Here is a 16416-nt window from a genome sequence, read left to right as displayed (position 1 = left end):
AGTGATTCTACAGTATCTTTTTATGCTCATGGACAGTGACTGCAATGGGGTATCTTCCGGGAATCTTCGTGATCGGGGGAGTCAAGTAAATATAATGTTACTCATGCAATTGTATAATAATGACAGATAGATAGGTAGTTAGCTAGATGGAAAGACAGATAAATGAATGAATGCATAAATAAATAAATCCATATAAAGGAAGACAGAAAGAAAGTTAGATAGAATGTTAGAGAGACTGAAAAATAGATGGATAGATAGATAGATAGATGGATAAATAGATAGATATGTAGATAGAAAGACAGATGAATGAATACATGACTAAATAAATACATACATGAGAGGGAAGGAAGGAAGGAAGGAGGGAGGGAGGGAGGGAGGGAGGAAGAAAGGAAGGAAGGAAGGAAGGAAGGAGTAAAGCACCAGCCCAGTTTTAAAAATCTACAATGATATGAGCTACATGATGGTTACTACACTCCCCAGATCAAGTCCACGCAACATACTCCATTACAGTCAGTGTCCATCAGCTTAGCAAGATGCTACAGAGTCACGACTTAAACTCTCTGTACTATACTGACTTTCCCGTGGGACCTCCCCACACATAATGTGAGCTGGTCGTAATGCCCCCTGTACACCCTTCTCCCTCCCTTCCCAACCAGCCTTCCTAGTCCCTTACTTCCATAAATTAGTGATGGGGAGGGTCAAGTTAACATAATGTTACTCATGTAGATGTAGACTAATGATAAAAAAACAATAAGTAAGGAAGAGTACATACATGGATACATACATAAAAAATAAAGAATAGAATACAGCAGACCAGTTTAGAAGAGACATGTGCACCCCTATGTTTATCACAGCACTATACACAATAGCCAAGGTAAGTGTCCATCAGTAGATGAACAGTGGAATATTATTCAGCCAGATGAAGAAAACCAATCCTACCATTTACAACAACATGGATGGAGCTAGAGGGTATTATGCTCAGTGAAATAAGCCACGCAGAAAACAAAAAGTGTCAAATGATTTCACTCACCTATGGAGTATAAAAAAAAGAAAGAGAGTGAAAGAACAAGACAGTAGTAGCCTCACCGAACCCAGGAAGGGACTCACGGTTACGAACGGGAATGTGACTGAGGAGGATGGGTTGGAAAGGAGAGAAGAGAGGGAAAATGGGGCATTACGAGTAGCACACATAATGTGGGCAGGCGGCAGGTATGGTCAAGGCAGTATAACACAGCAAAGATCAGTAGCACTTCTACAGCATATTCCTGGGCTGATGGACATTGACTCTTAAGGGCTATGTGTGGGGGGGAATTGGTAATGGGGGTAGTCTAACAACCATAATGTTGCTCATGGAACTGTTTAGTACTGACACCAAAATAAAAGGAAACACACAGTACCTTGGGTCTGGATTCCAAGTTTACCTGATGCTGTCAAGTTGGTCAGTGTCCACCTCACCAGAATCACAGCTGCTCCTTAAAGCATACACATTCTGTCTCTAGGAAAGAGGCACCACTGTGACATCATGGAATTTCCAGGCAACAGTGCTGCTCTTGCAAACTCCACCCCCATGGCGGGCACTGCCCAGCCGTGGGGAGCTGCATCACAAGATGAACAGGGAATATTATTCACCATATAAATAATGATTTCACTCGTGATTGGAGTATCAGAACAAAGAAAATACTGAAGGAGAAAACATGAGCAGTCTCACAGAAACCAGGAATGGACTACAAGTTACCAAAGGGAAAGAGACCGGGGTGGATAGTTGGGACAGGAGGGATAAAGGGAGAGGGAAAGAAAGTGTGCTTTACGATTAGCATGTATAATGTGGGAGGGGGGGTCACAGGGAGGGCTGTACAACACAGAGAAGACAAGTAGTGATTCTACAGTGTCTTACTATGCTCATGGACAGTGACTGCTAAGGGGTATGTGGGGGAATCTTCATGATGGGGTGAGTCTAATAAACATAATGTTACTCATGGAATTGTTTATTAATGACAGAAAGATAGACAGGAAGAGAGATTAATAGATATAGATAGACAAGAAATGAATTAATGCATGAATAAATAAATATATATGTACATAAACACATACATAAAAAGAAAGAAAGCAGAAGCCCAGCTGAAAAAAGACACACAAACCCCTGTGTTTACCACAGCACTATTAACAACAGCCAATCTACAATAACAGTAGCTACATTAAGGTTACTACATGCCCCAGATAAAGTCCACCAAACATACCACATTACAGTCACTGTCCGTCAGCATAGTAAGATGCTATAGAATTACTATTTGAACTCTCTGTACTAGACAGACTTCCGCACGGGAGGTACCCACACACTATGTGAGCTAATCATAATGCCCCCTGTTCACCCTTCTCCCTCCCTTCACAACCAGTCTTTCTAGTCCCTTAAGCTTTTGTAAATTGGTGATGGATGGAGTCTACTAAACATAATGTTACTCATGTAGTTGTTGACTAATGACAAATGAGTAAATAATAAATAAGCAACTACATAAATGAATACATACATAAAAAAATAATAAAATGCAGCAGTCCATTTTAAAACATACATGTGCACCCCTATGTTTAACACACCACTATTTATAATAACCAAGCTAAGTGTCCAACAGAAGATGAAAAGTGCAATTTTATTCAGCCAAAACAAAACAAGAAATCCTACCATTTACAACAACATGGATGGAGCTAGAGGGTAATATGCACAGTGAAATAACCCAGGCGCAGAAAGACAGGTATCAAATGATATCACTAACCTCTCAGAAGGAGAAGCAAGAGAAACTGAGTGAGCAAAATAGCACCAGATTTATAGAAGCCAAGAATGGACTAACATTTACCAAAGGGAAAGAGACCGGTGTGGATAGCTGGGACTGGACGGATAAGGGGAGAGGGAAAGAAAGCGTGCATTGCGATTAGCACGTATAATGTGGGGGGGGGGGTCCCAGAGAGGCCTGTACATCACAGAGAAGACAAGTAGTGATCTTACAGCATCTTACTATGCTGATGGACAGTGACTGTGAAGTTGTATGTGGGGAGACCTTGGTGAAGGGGGGAACCTAGTAAACATGATGTCCTCCATGTAATTGTAGATTAATGATATCAAAATATTTTTAAAAATTATAAATTGAATTAAGGAATGCAGAAAAGTGGAGACGTTTCATAAAAGAAGAGATACAAATGGCCAAAGAGTCCATGGAAAAATATTCAGCAACAGTAGTCATCAAAGAAGAGCAAATTAAAATAACAGTGTGACATCCCAAATATGCTAGAATGATTAAAAAAAACAAAACCTGACACTGCCAGACCTCAACTGTTGATCAATCTGGTGGGCATGTAAAATGGTACACCATTTTGGGAAAAAGATCTGGCAGTTTGGATAAACTTAAAAACATACTGACCTTATGGCCCTGCAATTCCACTTGTAAGCTTTTACTCAAATGAAAATGGGTGCTTATGCTTACAAAAAGACCTATACACAAACCTTCTCAGAGACTATATTCACAGTAGGCCAAACTAAAAACAGGCTTCTTAAAACATCTGTGGTTTATTCATAGAAAGAAGTACTACTCATCAATAGAAAGGACTGAATCACCAATACAAGGTGATTGAATCTCACAGACATGTTGTGTAAAAAACCTTATGCAAAAACAAACCGACAATTGCAGGCGCGCCGGTCGGGCGGTGGGCAGGGGCGTTGGGCATGGGCGGGGCCGAAGGCGCCGCGGGGCGGAGCCAGGAGGTGGCGAGGGGTGGGCGCGCCGGGCGCGGGGAGCTGTCAGCGGCCGCTCTCACAGGGCCGCGTCGCTGGCTGCACCCTTCCGCCAGGAGGAGGCCTTCAGGGAACTTGGGCGGCGGCGGCGGTTCGCTGCTTCCTGGGGAGGGAGGAGCGTTCGTGTGAGCGAGGCCAGGCAGGAGGCCTACACTCGAGCGCCTCCCGAGCCCGTGCCCGCGCCCACACCCGCACCCGCTGGTCCCCAGCCCGGAGGTTCCTCGAGGTCGCCTCGGAGGCGGGCCCCGGCGGCGGCGGGCCCTGGCGGAAGCGGCTCAGCAGACAAGCGGCCTCAGGGTACCGGGCGCCGCCGGGGCCGCCGCGCAGGTGCCTTGGCAAAATGACCCCGGGGTCACCGCGGCGCGGTGCCTGATGGGGGAGGCCGGGGAGCCCCTGCGGACCAACCGAGAGAGCTCAGCAGCTTGCAGGGACAGGCGGGACGCCCGCTGGGAGCTCACCCTGCTGCAACCCTCGCCTCCCTTTTTTATTTTTCCTGGCTTTCATCGTTATCTAGTCAGGAATCCGCGGGTTTCTTTTCACTATCATTGATCAACAATTATATGAGCAATATTAGAGTTAGTAGACTCCCCAGATCATCAAGTTCCCTCCCTACCACATACCCTATTAGAGTCACTATCCGTCAGCATAGTACGATTCTATAGAATCACTACTTGACTTCTCTGTATTACACTGACTTCCACGTGGAACCCCTCCCACATTATGGGAGCTAATCTTAATGCCCCCTTTCCACCCTTCTGCTTCCCTTCCCAACCAGCCTTCCTAGACGCTTACCTTTGGAAAATTGGTGATGGGGGGAGTCTAGTAAACATAATGTTACCCATGTAATTGGAGATTAATGACAAGTAAATAAATAAATAAATGATAGAATGCAGCAGCCCAGTTTTCAAAAGACATGTGCGCCCCTATGTCTATCACAGCACTATTCACAATAGCCAAGCTAACTGTCCATCAGAAGATGAGCAGTGGAATATTATTAGGCCCTATGCAGAACAGAAATCCCATCACTTGCAACAACATGGATGGAGCTAGAGGGTATTATGCACAGTGAAATAAACCCAGTGGAGAAAGACAAGTATGAAGTGATTTCACCAACATTTGGAAAAGGAAATCCAAGAGAAACTGCATGAACAAAAGGGCACTAGATTCACAGAACCCAAGAAGACACTGACAGTTACCAAAGGGCAAGAGACTGTGGTGGATAGTTGAGAATGGAGGGATAATGGGAGAGGGAAAGAAAGCGTGCATTACGATTAGCACGTATAATGTGGGAGCGGGGTCACAGGGAGGGCTGTACAACACAGAGAAGACAAGTAGTGATTCTACAGTATCTTTTTATGCTCATGGACAGTGACTGCAATGGGGTATCTTCCGGGAATCTTCGTGATCGGGGGAGTCAAGTAAATATAATGTTACTCATGCAATTGTATAATAATGACAGATAGATAGGTAGTTAGCTAGATGGAAAGACAGATAAATGAATGAATGCATAAATAAATAAATCCATATAAAGGAAGACAGAAAGAAAGTTAGATAGAATGTTAGAGAGACTGAAAAATAGATGGATAGATAGATAGATAGATGGATAAATAGATAGATATGTAGATAGAAAGACAGATGAATGAATACATGACTAAATAAATACATACATGAGAGGGAAGGAAGGAAGGAAGGAGGGAGGGAGGGAGGGAGGGAGGAAGAAAGGAAGGAAGGAAGGAAGGAAGGAGTAAAGCACCAGCCCAGTTTTAAAAATCTACAATGATATGAGCTACATGATGGTTACTACACTCCCCAGATCAAGTCCACGCAACATACTCCATTACAGTCAGTGTCCATCAGCTTAGCAAGATGCTACAGAGTCACGACTTAAACTCTCTGTACTATACTGACTTTCCCGTGGGACCTCTCCACACATAATGTGAGCTGGTCGTAATGCCCCCTGTACACCCTTCTCCCTCCCTTCCCAACCAGCCTTCCTAGTCCCTTACTTCCATAAATTAGTGATGGGGAGGGTCAAGTAAACATAATGTTACTCATGTAGATGTAGACTAATGATAAAAAAACAATAAGTAAGGAAGAGTACATACATGGATACATACATAAAAAATAAAGAATAGAATACAGCAGACCAGTTTAGAAGAGACATGTGCACCCCTATGTTTATCACAGCACTATACACAATAGCCAAGGTAAGTGTCCATCAGTAGATGAACAGTGGAATATTATTCAGCCAGATGAAGAAAACCAATCCTACCATTTACAACAACATGGATGGAGCTAGAGGGTATTATGCTCAGTGAAATAAGCCACGCAGAAAACAAAAAGTGTCAAATGATTTCACTCACCTATGGAGTATAAAAAAAAGAAAGAGAGTGAAAGAACAAGACAGTAGTAGCCTCACCGAACCCAGGAAGGGACTCACGCTTACGAACGGGAATGTGACTGAGGAGGATGGGTTGGAAAGGAGAGAAGAGAGGGAAAATGGGGCATTACGAGTAGCACACATAATGTGGGCAGGCGGCAGGTATGGTCAAGGCAGTATAACACAGCAAAGATCAGTAGCACTTCTACAGCATATTCCTGGGCTGATGGACATTGACTCTTAAGGGCTATGTGTGGGGGGGAATTGGTAATGGGGGTAGTCTAACAACCATAATGTTGCTCATGGAACTGTTTAGTACTGACACCAAAATAAAAGGAAACACACAGTACCTTGGGTCTGGATTCCAAGTTTACCTGATGCTGTCAAGTTGGTCAGTGTCCACCTCACCAGAATCACAGCTGCTCCTTAAAGCATACACATTCTGTCTCTAGGAAAGAGGCACCACTGTGACATCATGGAATTTCCAGGCAACAGTGCTGCTCTTGCAAACTCCACCCCCATGGCGGGCACTGCCCAGCCATGGGGAGCTGCATCACAAGATGAATAGGGAATATTATTCACCATATAAATAATGATTTCACTCGTGATTGGAGTATCAGAACAAAGAAAATACTGAAGGAGAAAACATGAGCAGTCTCACAGAAACCAGGAATGGACTACAAGTTACCAAAGGGAAAGAGACCGGGGTGGATAGTTGGGACAGGAGGGATAAAGGGAGAGGGAAAGAAAGTGTGCTTTACGATTAGCAAGTATAATGTGGGAGGGGGGGTCACAGGGAGGGCTGTACAACACAGAGAAGACAAGTAGTGATTCTACAGTGTCTTACTATGCTCATGGACAGTGACTGCTAAGGGGTATGTGGGGGAATCTTCATGATGGGGGGAGTCTAATAAACATAATGTTACTCATGGAATTGTGTATTAATGACAGAAAGATAGACAGGAAGATAGATTAATAGATATAGATAGACAAGAAATGAATTAATGCATGAATAAATAAATATATATGTACATAAACACATACATAAAAAGAAAGAAAGCAGAAGCCCAGCTGAAAAAAGACACACAAACCCCTGTGTTTACCACAGCACTATTAACAACAGCCAATCTACAATAACAGGAGCTACATTAAGGTTACTACATGCCCCAGATAAAGTCCACCAAACATACCACATGACAGTCACTGTCCGTCAGCATAGTAAGATGCTATAGAATTACTATTTGAACTCTCTGTACTATACAGACTTCCGCACGGGAGGTACCCACACACTATGTGAGCTAATCATAATGCCCCCTGTTCTCCCTTCTCCCTCCCTTCACAACCAGTCTTTCTAGTCCCTTAAGCTTTGGTAAATTGGTGATGGATGGAGTCTACTAAACATAATGATACTCATGTAGTTGTTGACTAATGACAAATGAGTAAATAATAAATAAGCAACTACATAAATGAATACATACATAAAAAAATAAATAATAAAATGCAGCAGTCCAGTTTAAAACAGACATGTGCACCCCTATGTTTAACACACCACTATTTATAATAACCAAGCTAAGTGTCCAACAGAAGATGAAAAGTGCAATTTTATTCAGCCAAAACAAAACAAGAAATCCTACCATTTACAACAACATGGATGGAGCTAGAGGGTAATATGTACAGTGAAATAACCCAGGCGCAGAAAGACAGGTATCAAATGATATCACTAACCTCTCAGAAGGAGAAGCAAGAGAAACTGAGTGAACAAAACAGCACCAGATTCATAGAAGCCAAGATTGGACTAACATTTACCAAAGGGAAAGAGACCGGTGTGGATAGCTGGGACTGGACGGATAAGGGGAGAGGGAAAGAAAGTGTGCATTGCGACTAGCACGTATAATGTGGGGGTGGGGGTCCCAGAGAGGCCTGTACATCACAGAGAAGACAAGTAGTGATCTTACAGCATCTTACTATGCTGATGGACAGTGACTGTGAAGGGGTATGTGGGGAGATCTTGGTGAAGGGGGGAGCCTAGTAAACATAATGTCCTCCATGTAATTGTAGATTAATGATACCAAAATATTTAAAAAATTATAAATTGAATTAAGGAATGCAGAAAAGTGGAGACGTTTCATAAAAGAAGAGATACAAATGGCCAAAGAGTCCATGGAAAAATATTCAGCAACAGTAGTCATCAAAGAAGAGCAAATTAAAATAACAGTGTGACATCCCAAATATGCTAGAATGATTAAAAAAAACAAAACCTGACACTGCCAGACCTCAACTGTTGATCAATCTGGTGGGCATGTAAAATGGTACACCATTTTGGGAAAAAGATCTGGCAGTTTGGATAAACTTAAAAACATACTGACCTCATGGCCCTGCAATTCCACTTGTTAGCTTTTACTCAAATGAAAATGGGTGCTTATGCTTACAAAAAGACCTATACACAAACCTTCTCAGAGACTATATTCACAGTAGGCCAAACTAAAAACAGGCTTCTTAAAACATCTGTGGTTTATTCATAGAAAGAAGTACTACTCATCAATAGAAAGGACTGAATCACCAATACAAGGTGATTGAATCTCACAGACATGTTGTGTAAAAAACCTTATGCAAAAACAAACCGACAATTGCAGGCGCGCCGGTCGGGCGGTGGGCAGGGGCGTTGGGCATGGGCGGGGCCGAAGGCGCCGCGGGGCGGAGCCAGGAGGTGGCGAGGGGTGGGCGCGCCGGGCGCGGGGAGCTGTCAGCGGCCGCTCTCACAGGGCCGCGTCGCTGGCTGCACCCTTCCGCCAGGAGGAGGCCTTCAGGGAACTTGGGCGGCGGCGGCGGTTCGCTGCTTCCTGGGGAGGGAGGAGCGTTCGTGTGAGCGAGGCCAGGCAGGAGGCCTACACTCGAGCGCTTCCCGAGCCCGTGCCCGCGCCCACACCCGCACCCGCTGGTCCCCAGCCCGGAGGTTCCTCGAGGTCGCCTCGGAGGCGGGCCCCGGCGGCGGCGGGCCCTGGCGGAAGCGGCTCAGCAGACAAGCGGCCTCAGGGTACCGGGCGCCGCCGGGGCCGCCGCGCAGGTGCCTTGGCAAAATGACCCCGGGGTCACCGCGGCGCGGTGCCTGATGGGGGAGGCCGGGGAGCCCCTGCGGACCAACCGAGAGAGCTCAGCAGCTTGCAGGGACAGGCGGGACGCCCGCTGGGAGCTCACCCTGCTGCAACCCTCGCCTCCCTTTTTTATTTTTCCTGGCTTTCATCGTTATCTAGTCAGGAATCCGCGGGTTTCTTTTCACTATCATTGATCAACAATTATATGAGCAATATTAGAGTTAGTAGACTCCCCAGATCATCAAGTTCCCTCCCTACCACATACCCTATTAGAGTCACTATCCGTCAGCATAGTACGATTCTATAGAATCACTACTTGACTTCTCTGTATTACACTGACTTCCACGTGGAACCCCTCCCACATTATGGGAGCTAATCTTAATGCCCCCTTTCCACCCTTCTGCTTCCCTTCCCAACCAGCCTTCCTAGACGCTTACCTTTGGAAAATTGGTGATGGGGGGAGTCTAGTAAACATAATGTTACCCATGTAATTGGAGATTAATGACAAGTAAATAAATAAATAAATGATAGAATGCAGCAGCCCAGTTTTCAAAAGACATGTGCGCCCCTATGTCTATCACAGCACTATTCACAATAGCCAAGCTAACTGTCCATCAGAAGATGAGCAGTGGAATATTATTAGGCCCTATGCAGAACAGAAATCCCATCACTTGCAACAACATGGATGGAGCTAGAGGGTATTATGCACAGTGAAATAAACCCAGTGGAGAAAGACAAGTATGAAGTGATTTCACCAACCTTTGGAAAAGGAAATCCAAGAGAAACTGCATGAACAAAAGGGCACTAGATTCACAGAACCCAAGAAGACACTGACAGTTACCAAAGGGCAAGGGACTGTGGTGGATAGTTGAGAATGGAGGGATAATGGGAGAGGGAAAGAAAGCGTGCATTACGATTAGCACGTATAATGTGGGAGCGGGGTCACAGGGAGGGCTGTACAACACAGAGAAGACAAGTAGTGATTCTACAGTATCTTTTTATGCTCATGGACAGTGACTGCAATGGGGTATCTTCCGGGAATCTTCGTGATCGGGGGAGTCAAGTAAATATAATGTTACTCATGCAATTGTATAATAATGACAGATAGATAGGTAGTTAGCTAGATGGAAAGACAGATAAATGAATGAATGCATAAATAAATAAATCCATATAAAGGAAGACAGAAAGAAAGTTAGATAGAATGTTAGAGAGACTGAAAAATAGATGGATAGATAGATAGATAGATGGATAAATAGATAGATATGTAGATAGAAAGACAGATGAATGAATACATGACTAAATAAATACATACATGAGAGGGAAGGAAGGAAGGAAGGAGGGAGGGAGGGAGGGAGGGAGGAAGAAAGGAAGGAAGGAAGGAAGGAAGGAGTAAAGCACCAGCCCAGTTTTAAAAATCTACAATGATATGAGCTACATGATGGTTACTACACTCCCCAGATCAAGTCCACGCAACATACTCCATTACAGTCAGTGTCCATCAGCTTAGCAAGATGCTACAGAGTCACGACTTAAACTCTCTGTACTATACTGACTTTCCCGTGGGACCTCCCCACACATAATGTGAGCTGGTCGTAATGCCCCCTGTACACCCTTCTCCCTCCCTTCCCAACCAGCCTTCCTAGTCCCTTACTTCCATAAATTAGTGATGGGGAGGGTCAAGTAAACATAATGTTACTCATGTAGATGTAGACTAATGATAAAAAAACAATAAGTAAGGAAGAGTACATACATGGATACATACATAAAAAATAAAGAATAGAATACAGCAGACCAGTTTAGAAGAGACATGTGCACCCCTATGTTTATCACAGCACTATACACAATAGCCAAGGTAAGTGTCCATCAGTAGATGAACAGTGGAATATTATTCAGCCAGATGAAGAAAACCAATCCTACCATTTACAACAACATGGATGGAGCTAGAGGGTATTATGCTCAGTGAAATAAGCCACGCAGAAAACAAAAAGTGTCAAATGATTTCACTCACCTATGGAGTATAAAAAAAAGAAAGAGAGTGAAAGAACAAGACAGTAGTAGCCTCACCGAACCCAGGAAGGGACTCACGCTTACGAACGGGAATGTGACTGAGGAGGATGGGTTGGAAAGGAGAGAAGAGAGGGAAAATGGGGCATTACGAGTAGCACACATAATGTGGGCAGGCGGCAGGTATGGTCAAGGCAGTATAACACAGCAAAGATCAGTAGCACTTCTACAGCATATTCCTGGGCTGATGGACATTGACTCTTAAGGGCTATGTGGGGGGGGGAATTGGTAATGGGGGTAGTCTAACAACCATAATGTTGCTCATGGAACTGTTTAGTACTGACACCAAAATAAAAGGAAACACACAGTACCTTGGGTCTGGATTCCAAGTTTACCTGATGCTGTCAAGTTGGTCAGTGTCCACCTCACCAGAATCACAGCTGCTCCTTAAAGCATACACATTCTGTCTCTAGGAAAGAGGCACCACTGTGACATCATGGAATTTCCAGGCAACAGTGCTGCTCTTGCAAACTCCACCCCCATGGCGGGCACTGCCCAGCCGTGGGGAGCTGCATCACAAGATGAACAGGGAATATTATTCACCATATAAATAATGATTTCACTCGTGATTGGAGTATCAGAACAAAGAAAATACTGAAGGAGAAAACATGAGCAGTCTCACAGAAACCAGGAATGGACTACAAGTTACCAAAGGGAAAGAGACCGGGGTGGATAGTTGGGACAGGAGGGATAAAGGGAGAGGGAAAGAAAGTGTGCTTTACGATTAGCATGTATAATGTGGGAGGGGGGGTCACAGGGAGGGCTGTACAACACAGAGAAGACAAGTAGTGATTCTACAGTGTCTTACTATGCTCATGGACAGTGACTGCTAAGGGGTATGTGGGGGAATCTTCATGATGGGGCGAGTCTAATAAACATAATGTTACTCATGGAATTGTTTATTAATGACAGAAAGATAGACAGGAAGAGAGATTAATAGATATAGATAGACAAGAAATGAATTAATGCATGAATAAATAAATATATATGTACATAAACACATACATAAAAAGAAAGAAAGCAGAAGCCCAGCTGAAAAAAGACACACAAACCCCTGTGTTTACCACAGCACTATTAACAACAGCCAATCTACAATAACAGTAGCTACATTAAGGTTACTACATGCCCCAGATAAAGTCCACCAAACATACCACATTACAGTCACTGTCCGTCAGCATAGTAAGATGCTATAGAATTACTATTTGAACTCTCTGTACTAGACAGACTTCCGCACGGGAGGTACCCACACACTATGTGAGCTAATCATAATGCCCCCTGTTCACCCTTCTCCCTCCCTTCACAACCAGTCTTTCTAGTCCCTTAAGCTTTTGTAAATTGGTGATGGATGGAGTCTACTAAACATAATGTTACTCATGTAGTTGTTGACTAATGACAAATGAGTAAATAATAAATAAGCAACTACATAAATGAATACATACATAAAAAAATAATAAAATGCAGCAGTCCATTTTAAAACATACATGTGCACCCCTATGTTTAACACACCACTATTTATAATAACCAAGCTAAGTGTCCAACAGAAGATGAAAAGTGCAATTTTATTCAGCCAAAACAAAACAAGAAATCCTACCATTTACAACAACATGGATGGAGCTAGAGGGTAATATGCACAGTGAAATAACCCAGGCGCAGAAAGACAGGTATCAAATGATATCACTAACCTCTCAGAAGGAGAAGCAAGAGAAACTGAGTGAGCAAAATAGCACCAGATTTATAGAAGCCAAGAATGGACTAACATTTACCAAAGGGAAAGAGACCGGTGTGGATAGCTGGGACTGGACGGATAAGGGGAGAGGGAAAGAAAGCGTGCATTGCGATTAGCACGTATAATGTTTGGGGGGTGGTCCCAGAGAGGCCTGTACATCACAGAGAAGACAAGTAGTGATCTTACAGCATCTTACTATGCTGATGGACAGTGACTGTGAAGTTGTATGTGGGGAGACCTTGGTGAAGGGGGGAACCTAGTAAACATGATGTCCTCCATGTAATTGTAGATTAATGATATCAAAATATTTTTAAAAATTATAAATTGAATTAAGGAATGCAGAAAAGTGGAGACGTTTCATAAAAGAAGAGATACAAATGGCCAAAGAGTCCATGGAAAAATATTCAGCAACAGTAGTCATCAAAGAAGAGCAAATTAAAATAACAGTGTGACATCCCAAATATGCTAGAATGATTAAAAAAAACAAAACCTGACACTGCCAGACCTCAACTGTTGATCAATCTGGTGGGCATGTAAAATGGCATACCATTTTGGGAAAAAGATCTGGCAGTTTGGATAAACTTAAAAACATACTGACCTTATGGCCCTGCAATTCCACTTGTAAGCTTTTACTCAAATGAAAATGGGTGCTTATGCTTACAAAAAGACCTATACACAAACCTTCTCAGAGACTATATTCACAGTAGGCCAAACTAAAAACAGGCTTCTTAAAACATCTGTGGTTTATTCATAGAAAGAAGTACTACTCATCAATAGAAAGGACTGAATCACCAATACAAGGTGATTGAATCTCACAGACATGTTGTGTAAAAAACCTTATGCAAACACAAACCGACAATTGCAGGCGCGCCGGTCGGGCGGTGGGCAGGGGCGTTGGGCATGGGCGGGGCCGAAGGCGCCGCGGGGCGGAGCCAGGAGGTGGCGAGGGGTGGGCGCGCCGGGCGCGGGGAGCTGTCAGCGGCCGCTCTCACAGGGCCGCGTCGCTGGTTGCACCCTTCCGCCAGGAGGAGGCCTTCAGGGAACTTGCGCGGCGGCGGCGGTTCGCTGCTTCCTGGGGAGGGAGGAGCGTTCGTGTGAGCGAGGCCAGGCAGGAGGCCTACACTCGAGCGCCTCCCGAGCCCGTGCCCGCGCCCACACCCGCACCCGCTGGTCCCCAGCCCGGAGGTTCCTCGAGGTCGCCTCGGAGGCGGGCCCCGGCGGCGGCGGGCCCTGGCGGAAGCGGCTCAGCAGACAAGCGGCCTCAGGGTACCGGGCGCCGCCGGGGCCGCCGCGCAGGTGCCTTGGCAAAATGACCCCGGGGTCACCGCGGCGCGGTGCCTGATGGGGGAGGCCGGGGAGCCCCTGCGGACCAACCGAGAGAGCTCAGCAGCTTGCAGGGACAGGCGGGACGCCCGCTGGGAGCTCACCCTGCTGCAACCCTCGCCTCCCTTTTTTATTTTTCCTGGCTTTCATCGTTATCTAGTCAGGAATCCGCGGGTTTCTTTTCACTATCATTGATCAACAATTATATGAGCAATATTAGAGTTAGTAGACTCCCCAGATCATCAAGTTCCCTCCCTACCACATACCCTATTAGAGTCACTATCCGTCAGCATAGTACGATTCTATAGAATCACTACTTGACTTCTCTGTATTACACTGACTTCCACGTGGAACCCCTCCCACATTATGGGAGCTAATCTTAATGCCCCCTTTCCACCCTTCTGCTTCCCTTCCCAACCAGCCTTCCTAGACGCTTACCTTTGGAAAATTGGTGATGGGGGGAGTCTAGTAAACATAATGTTACCCATGTAATTGGAGATTAATGACAAGTAAATAAATAAATAAATGATAGAATGCAGCAGCCCAGTTTTCAAAAGACATGTGCGCCCCTATGTCTATCACAGCACTATTCACAATAGCCAAGCTAACTGTCCATCAGAAGATGAGCAGTGGAATATTATTAGGCCCTATGCAGAACAGAAATCCCATCACTTGCAACAACATGGATGGAGCTAGAGGGTATTATGCACAGTGAAATAAACCCAGTGGAGAAAGACAAGTATGAAGTGATTTCACCAACATTTGGAAAAGGAAATCCAAGAGAAACTGCATGAACAAAAGGGCACTAGATTCACAGAACCCAAGAAGACACTGACAGTTACCAAAGGGCAAGGGACTGTGGTGGATAGTTGAGAATGGAGGGATAATGGGAGAGGGAAAGAAAGCGTGCATTACGATTAGCACGTATAATGTGGGAGCGGGGTCACAGGGAGGGCTGTACAACACAGAGAAGACAAGTAGTGATTCTACAGTATCTTTTTATGCTCATGGACAGTGACTGCAATGGGGTATCTTCCGGGAATCTTCGTGATCGGGGGAGTCAAGTAAATATAATGTTACTCATGCAATTGTATAATAATGACAGATAGATAGGTAGTTAGCTAGATGGAAAGACAGATAAATGAATGAATGCATAAATAAATAAATCCATATAAAGGAAGACAGAAAGAAAGTTAGATAGAATGTTAGAGAGACTGAAAAATAGATGGATAGATAGATAGATAGATGGATAAATAGATAGATATGTAGATAGAAAGACAGATGAATGAATACATGACTAAATAAATACATACATGAGAGGGAAGGAAGGAAGGAAGGAGGGAGGGAGGGAGGGAGGGAGGAAGAAAGGAAGGAAGGAAGGAAGGAAGGAGTAAAGCACCAGCCCAGTTTTAAAAATCTACAATGATATGAGCTACATGATGGTTACTACACTCCCCAGATCAAGTCCACGCAACATACTCCATTACAGTCAGTGTCCATCAGCTTAGCAAGATGCTACAGAGTCACGACTTAAACTCTCTGTACTATACTGACTTTCCCGTGGGACCTCCCCACACATAATGTGAGCTGGTCGTAATGCCCCCTGTACACCCTTCTCCCTCCCTTCCCAACCAGCCTTCCTAGTCCCTTACTTCCATAAATTAGTGATGGGGAGGGTCAAGTAAACATAATGTTACTCATGTAGATGTAGACTAATGATAAGAAAACAATAAGTAAGGAAGAGTACATACATGGATACATACATAAAAAATAAAGAATAGAATACAGCAGACCAGTTTAGAAGAGACATGTGCACCCCTATGTTTATCACAGCACTATACACAATAGCCAAGGTAAGTGTCCATCAGTAGATGAACAGTGGAATATTATTCAGCCAGATGAAGAAAACCAATCCTACCATTTACAACAACATGGATGGAGCTAGAGGGTATTATGCTCAGTGAAATAAGCCACGCAGAAAACAAAAAGTGTCAAATGATTTCACTCACCTATGGAGTATAAAAAAAAGAAAGAGAGTGAAAGAACAAGA

The sequence above is a fragment of the Manis pentadactyla genome, chromosome 2 (assembly GCF_030020395.1).
Source record: "Manis pentadactyla isolate mManPen7 chromosome 2, mManPen7.hap1, whole genome shotgun sequence".
In the NCBI taxonomy this organism is placed as follows: Eukaryota; Metazoa; Chordata; class Mammalia; order Pholidota; family Manidae; genus Manis; species Manis pentadactyla.
The sequence above is the reverse complement of the archived record's forward strand: the minus strand, read 5'-3'. Positions refer to the sequence as shown.